Here is a 7,998-nt window from a genome sequence, read left to right as displayed (position 1 = left end):
GGGTTAGGGTTTGAGTCAAGGTTAAGGTTAGAGTCAAGGTTAGGGTTTGAGTTAGGATTAAAGTAAGGGTTAGGATTAGGGTTAGAGTCAGATTATGGTAGAGTTAGATTTAGGGTTAGAGTTAAGGGTTAGAGTTATGCTCATGGTTAAGGTTAGGGTTAGAGTTATGGTTAGGGTTAGGGTTATTATAGGGCTCGAGTTAGGGTTATTGTAGGGATGGGGTTAGGGTTTGAGTCAGGGTTAAGGTTAGATTTAGGATTAGGGTTAGGGTTTTAGTTAGGATTAAAGTTAGGATTAGGGTTAGGGTTAGAGTCTAATTATGGTAGAGTTAGATTTAGGGTTAGATTTAGGGATAGAGTTATGTTTATAGTTAAGTTTAGGGTTAGAGTTATGCTCATGGTTAAGGTTAGGGTTAGAATTATGGTTATGGTTAGGGTTAGGGTTATAGTAGGGCCAGAGATAGGGTTAGGGTTAGGGTTAGGGCTTGAGTAAGGGTTAAGGTTCTAGAGTTATGGTTAGGGAAAAGTTTTGAGCCAAGATTAAAGTTAGGGTTAGGGTTATGGTTAGAGTCCAATTATGGTAGAGTTAGATTTAGGGTTAGAGTTAGGGACAACTTAATGTTTATGGTTAAGGTTAGTGTTAAGGTGAGGGTTAGGGTTAGAGTTAGAGTTAAGGTTAGGGTTAAGGTTAGAATTAAGTTTAGGGCTAGTGTTAAGGTTAGGGTTAGGGTTAGAGTTAGAGTTAGGTTAGCATTAGGATGAAAATTAGGGTAAGGGATAGGGTTTGAATTAGAGTTAGGGTTCTTGTTAGGGTTAGGTTTACAATTAGAGCTAGAGTTAGGGTCAAGGTTAGAGTTACAGTCAAGGTTAGAGTTAGAGTTAGGGTTAGGTTTAAAATTAGAGCTAGAGTTGGGATTAGGGTTAGGGTTAGAATTAGGGTTAGAAATATAGTTAAAATTAGAGATAGAGTTAGGGTTAGGGTAAGGGTAAGAATTAGGGTTACAAATATAGTTAAGGTTAGTGTTAGGGTTCGAATAAGAGTTAGGGTTAGGGTTGGAGATAGAGTTAGAATTAGAATTAGAATAAGGGTTGGAGTTAGAGTTAGAGTTAGGGTTATATTTAGGGTTAGAATTAAGGTTAGGATTATAATTAGTGTTAGAGTTAGGGTCAGGGTTAGTGTTAGGGTTAGTGTTAGGGTTAGCATTAGGGTTAGGGTTAGGGTTAGTGTTAGGGTTATGGTTAGGATTAGCATTAGGGTTAGGGTTACAATTAGAGTTAGAGTTAAAATTAGAGGTAGTGTTAGTGTTAGTGTTAGTATAAGAGTTAGAGTTAGAATTAGAGTTAGAGTTAGGGTTCAAGTTAGAGTTAGAGTTAAAGTTAGAGATAGAGTTGTTTTCAGGGTTAGATTAGGGTTAGGGTTCAAGTTATCTGATTAGATTTAGGGTTAGGGTAAGAGTTAGGGCTAGGATTAGGATTAGAATTAGGGTTAGTGTTAGAGTTAGAGTTATATATAGTGTTAGGGTTAGGATTAGGGGTAGGTTTATAGTCAACGTTAGGGTTAGGGTTAATATTGAGGTTAGGGTTACAAAAAGAGTCAGAGTTAGAGTTAGGGTTAGAATTAGGGGTAGGGTTAGAATTAGGGGTAAAGCTAGAGTTGGAGTTAGGGTTAGAGTTAGAGTTAGAGTTAGATCTAGGGTAAGAATCAGGGTTAGAATTAGGGTTAGGATTAGAATTATCATTAGAGTTAGAGTTAGGGTTAGAATTAGGGTTAGGGTTAGGGTTAGGGTAAGAATTAGAGTTAGAGTTATAGTTAGGGTTAGAATTAGGTTAGGGTTAGAGCTAGAATTGCTGCAGTGGCAGAGAAGAGAAACGCTATAGGAGGCAATATTGTTGAAAATGTAATAGGAAATTTAATGTTATGTTTTAAATGCTTTTAGTTTTTGAAGTTTGTAATAACGTCCTACATGTGGTGGCATACCTAGAGTAGCAATTCGATAAGCTCTCCAGATATAGCCACCTAGGACTAGGTGTGTGGATCTTAAATTAGAATAGTTTTTTTTAGTTCGTAGGTGGAGTGTTTAATGAGTTTTAGAATCCAATAATAGGTAGTAGGCAGTTTTTGGAATATTCTTGACTTAGAAAACGACTGTCTAATATTGGTAGAAAAAATGTTTCAGATTCTTATCCTTTTTTTGGATAGAAGACATTCTTTTTTTCTAAAATAAGAAGAAAACGTTTCACATCCTTTAATAGGAAAAAGAAAGTCAGTTTTAAGGGTGAGCCAGTCGGCTATGTAAGACACGAATCGAATTTGGAGAGATATGGAATGTTTTTTTTATTTTGTATTTGTGCAAGTTTTCGATGGTCTGAGTTTTGAACGGATTTTTCTTATCTTATCACTGGAAACAAGTTGATAGTTTCCAGAAGATTAAAAAAGTTTTAGTTTTGGGTCGAATTCGGTATGTTTGCAGAAAATTAGTCTCAGTGCATGGGTAATATCTCCCAAACGCACCGTTGGATTTTCACGAGCTTTGGATATGTTATTATAGGCCTAATTACGCCCATCTTCACTAGAGTGATTGAAGAGTTTTGATCTGGTTCAAGAGTTATTCATGTCTGAGTGCAGGCCTATCTAGAGACAGCAAGAAGCAATGTTTTGCAGAAAAATGTACTCTGATGTGGGCTCAATATATCAGGTTTAAACCATTATATTTCTCTCAAATTTTTATATGTTGTTTGAAACCAAGTTACACAAAATATCAACGGTTGGATTGAGAAAATATTCTCTGGTTCAAAAGTTATACATGTCTGTTCACGGGTCTATCTAGAGACAGCAAGAAGCAATGTTTTGCAGAAAAATGTACTCTGATGCGTGGTCAATATCTCAAGTTTGAACTGTTGGATTTATCTAAAAATTTTATATGTTGTTTGAAACTTAGTTGTGCCAAATCTCAACGGTTGGATTGAGTAAATCTTTTCTGGTTCGAAATTTATTCATGTCTGAGTGCAGGTCTATCCGGAGGCAGCAAGAAGAAATTTTTGGGGGGATTTATTTTCAAAGTTTTGTTGATTGAATCTGATTTTAGTGTGTGATCTTGAAGGTTGTAGATGCCCCTTAAAGCAACTCAGTTGAGTGATTGATTCCTCTTGAGTTTTCCAAGGTGTGGCTCTACATCAAGAATTGAGGTTAGGGTTAAAATTAGGGTTAGAGTTAGGGTTATATAGGTTCGGGTTAGGATTAGGGGTAGAATTAAAGTTACAATTAGTTTTAGAGTTAGAATTAGGGTTAGGGTTCGAATTAGGGTTACAAATATAATTAGGGTTTCAGATTGAGTTAGAGCTAGAGTTAGGGTAAGGGTAACAATTAGGGTTAGGGCTAGAATTAGGGTTACAAATAAAGTTAGGGTTAGAATTAGGGTTAGGGTTAGGGTTAGATTTAGAGGTAGGATTTGAGCTAGAGTTAGAGTTAGAATTAGAATTAGAACAAGAGTTGGAGTTAGAGGTAGGGTTAGAATTAGGGCTAGGATTATGGTTAGCATAAGGGTTATGGTTAGAGTTAGGGTTAGCATTAGGGTTAGGGTTATAACTAGTGTTAGTTTTAGTGTTAGTGTTAGTGTTAGTGTTAGTGTTGGGGCTAGAATTGAGGCTAAGGTTAGGGTTAGGGTTAGGGTTAGAATTAGAGTTAGAGTTAGGGATCAAGTTAGAGTTAAAGTTGGAGATAGAGTTGGGGTTAGGGTTAGGTTTAGGGTTAGGGCTGGAGTTAGGGTTAGATTTAGGTTTAGAGTTAGAGTTAGGGTTAGAATTAGGATTGGGTTTATAATTAGAATTAGGGTTAGGATTAGAGTTAGAGTTGCATATAGTGTTAGGGTTAGGATTAGCATTATATATAGTGTTAGGATTAGGATTATGGGTAGGATTAGGGTTAGAGTTAGGGTTAGTGTTAGGGTTACAATTAGAGTTAGAGTTAGAGTTAGAGTTAGAGTTAGAGTTAGAGTTAGAGTTAGAGTTAGGGTTAGAATTAGGGGTAGGGTTAGGGTTAGAGATAGAGTTGGAGTTAGAGTTAGGGTTAGAGTTAGAATATGGGTTAAAATTAGGGTTAGATTTAGGGTTAGAATTAGCATTAGAGTTAGAATTAGAGTTAGGATTAGAGTTAGGATTAGAGTTATAGTAAGGCTTAGGGTTAGGGCTAGAATTAGGGTTAGGATTAGAATTAGCATTAGATTTAGGATTATAAAGGATTAAGGTTAAGGTTAGGGGGAAAATTAAAGTTAGAGATAGGGTTAGAGTTAGAGTTAGAGTTAGAGTTAGGGTTTATGTTATTATTGTGGTTAAGATAATTTTTGGGTTACTAATCATATTATAGCTGATGTTAGTGCTATTATTAGACTTTACCTTGGTGTTAGGATAACTGACAAGTTAAATTTTAATATGGGTTAGTTCTATTATAGTGCCCATGATTAGTGCTATTGTGATATAAGTTATTAACCTTTTTAATAATGTAATCCCTCCCCCCCCCTCTCTCTCTCCCCTCTCTCTCTAACTACACCCATTAATATCTCCCCCCACTATCTAAATATACCCTCTCTCTCTGTAGTCTCTAATAATGCCCCCTAATTTGTCTCTCTAATCTCTAGATACACCCACTTATCTCTCCCACCCTACTTTCTAGATACTCCTAATCTCTCTCTCTCTCTCTCTCTCTCTCTCTCTCTCTCTCTCTCTCTCTCTCTATGTGCCTGCTCTCTAGATACCTCATAATCTCTTTTTCTCTCTCTCTACATAAAACATGTCTCTATAAGAATCATAATATGAGCTCCTTCTTTTCTATAGGTATGCTCTCTCTCTCTCTCTCTCTCTCTCTCTCTCTCTGTGGGTGTGTGTATATACATATTATCACTTATAAAAGATATAATATTATTTCTATTTACTTGTACATATAGGGTTAGCCTAAGGTATATAATTTACTAAATGATTAATACAATCATATATAGAGTAAGAGTTAAAGTTAGGATCCAAGGTTTACAATTTCATTTATATGACACTCAGTGTTATGGTTAGGGTTAATAAGTGGTTAAATGTTACACTAAAATAAGGGATAGGGTTAAGGGAAGTATGAGGTTTAGGTGTAGTGTTGGAGTATTTGGAGTACAACTATGGTCAAATTTGGGATATATGTTATACAAATGACTCGAATAGTGGAAAAATTAATTCATGAAAGGGAAGTTATAAGTCCCAACACAACAATTCAGATGATGTTAAAAGTGTGAAAGAATATATAAGAGTCAATTTTATGAAAATTATTTCTCCATGATGATGTGAGAACATTATATATTGTTGAATTTTTAATAATGCTAATGTAATTTTTATTGCAATGATTAAGAATTGTAATCAATAAATCTCCCTATCATTAAGGAATCTATTTAGACTTATGATTTTCTTTCTTAATTAATATATTTAGTAGCCACATCCATTGAAGAAATTTTTCATACAACAATAAATTTATTTTTTCTTGTTCTCTTCTCCATGAAAGTTACATTGAACAATGGGGAAATAAAATTGCCAATACAACTAATCAGAAGTAAAAATTTGAAACCGAAGACAAGAATGAACTATATACAAAAAATATATATGTTATGGTCTAAATACATGTCACATTCTTCAATGATTAGGATTCTTTTGTGACCTTTATTTGAACAATGATTGTGAAATACTTCTTTCATCATTGAGGGAAACCCATCCACTTTTGTAGATGTGTCACACAGAAATTTTTATGCATCTTCCATATGCATTTCTTCCATTTCCTCAACATAGTCAATTGGAAATATTGCTTCTCTACAACTTTAATTATAGTTGTGTGCGCCTCTTTAATTATTTTTACGCAATTGTCAAACTCAATCTCGAAGAAATCATTTGAGATCATTGAAGTAGTTAGGCTCTAGTATCCAATAATGTTTGATTCTCTATTCGAGGTATCCATAACTCAAATAGTAACCTACAAACTTATAAACAAAAATCAACATATGGAAATAATCATAATGAAAAAGTATTAATAGTTAACATAAATTCTTTCAAATGAATAATGTTCAAAATAACATAAATAAAAATCAAAACTATTTCAAATGAAATAGTTAGATTGTAATGTCTGAAATATGGTGGCATTGTCTTCCACTTTTCAAACATTACAAACATAAATATTAATAAAAATCTATATATAGTATGAAAAATATTTAAATAAAACACATATATAATCTAATTAAATAATGACAAAATATAAACTAAATATATGATTCGTTTATTTAAAGTTAATCACTAACTTTAATAAAATACAAATTTTGTTGATAAGGTGACCTTCTTGTCCACATCAACAATTAAATTTAATTATGAAACATTAAAAACATAAATATTTTGAAACATGCAAATATAAAACTATTATGAAACATACAAATCTAAAACAAGAAAACCAAAAGTATTTTGAAATATGCAAATCTAAAACTAATGTAAAACATGAAAATGTAAAACTAAATTGAAACATGCACATTAAAAATCTGCAAAAGAAATGTATTATCAAATATCTAAATCAAATAGTTTTTGAATTCTAAATCTAAATCAAACATACAAGGCTAAACTATATGGAACTTTAATTTACTCCTGTTCAAATACTCTAATTGCTCCAATAATCTCCATCTCTTCTTCCCTGCAAAAACACAAAATGAAAATGAAATGAGGAGACTTTGTTTTATAATTTATGAGAGAACCCTCATATCCCCCAATAGGTGTCTTTTGACATTCCACGAATTTGTTTCAAATTTCCCCACTCCTTACAAAAAATAAGCATGAATGTGCATGCAAAAATATATTTAACAAAAAGAAAATGTTTTATATTTAAAATTTTAATTAAGTTATTTCAACCCTATTTTCTTGGGTTCTATTTTTTTGGCCTTATTTTTTCAGGTCCTATTATTTCGGCATCCATTTGGCTTAATATTATTTTGGCTAGCTATTATTTCAAAAAAATTATTTTATTTTATAACTCAATAATGATAAAATATATACTAAATATATGATTTATCTACTTTAAATAAATCATTAACTTTAATAAAATCTAAATTGTATTGATATGGTGGCATTCTCATTCAAATTAATGATAAAATTATGCTTTGAAACATGAAAATATAAATACTTAGAAACATGCAAATGTAAAACTATTGTGAAACATTCAAATCTAAAACATGCAAACCAAAACTATTTTGAAATATGCAAATCTAAAACTAATATGAAACATGCAAATATAAAACTAATTTGAAATATGCACTTTTAAAATATGTAAATGAAAAGTATTATAAAATACATAAATCAAATAGATTTTAAATACAAATCTAAATGAAATTAATTAAAATTGAAATCTAAATCAAAGTAGAATATTATAACTAATTTTGAATTTCAATTTACATCTACATCTAAATCTAAATGAAAATGTAAATAAAAAATAGAAATCTCACCTACAAAAATGTTACTCCAAAACTTCAATCTACTCCTATTCAAAAACTCCAATCTAATCCTCCAATAACCTCCACCTCTTCCTTCTTGCAAAAACATAAAATGAAAATGAAATGAGGAGCTTTGGTTTTATAACTTCTGAGAGGTTCCTCATATCCCCCAACAGACGTCTCTTCACATTCCACGAATTTGTTTCAAATTCTCCCACTCCCCGCAAAAAAAAGCATGAATGTGCATGCAAAATTATATTTAACAAAAAAAAAATTATATTGAAATTATTTCGCCTCTATTTTTTCGAGCTCTATTTTTTTGGGTCCTATTTTTTCGGGCCCTATTATTTCGGGCCTATTATTTCGGCCTCCATTTGGCTTCCTATTATTTTGGCCAGCTATTATTTCGGAATTCTTTTTTAATATTTATGTCGAGAGGCATATACAATGGGAGAAACACTTTCCAGCAAAAAAAATATTCCAAAGAATAATCCGTGTAAGGAAAAAAGATT

The sequence above is a fragment of the Cupressus sempervirens genome, chromosome 7, assembly GCF_028749045.1.
Source record: "Cupressus sempervirens isolate cs-2001-9-10 chromosome 7, ASM2874904v1, whole genome shotgun sequence".
NCBI lineage: Eukaryota > Viridiplantae > Streptophyta > Pinopsida > Cupressales > Cupressaceae > Cupressus > Cupressus sempervirens.
Note: the sequence above shows the minus strand (reverse complement) of the source record.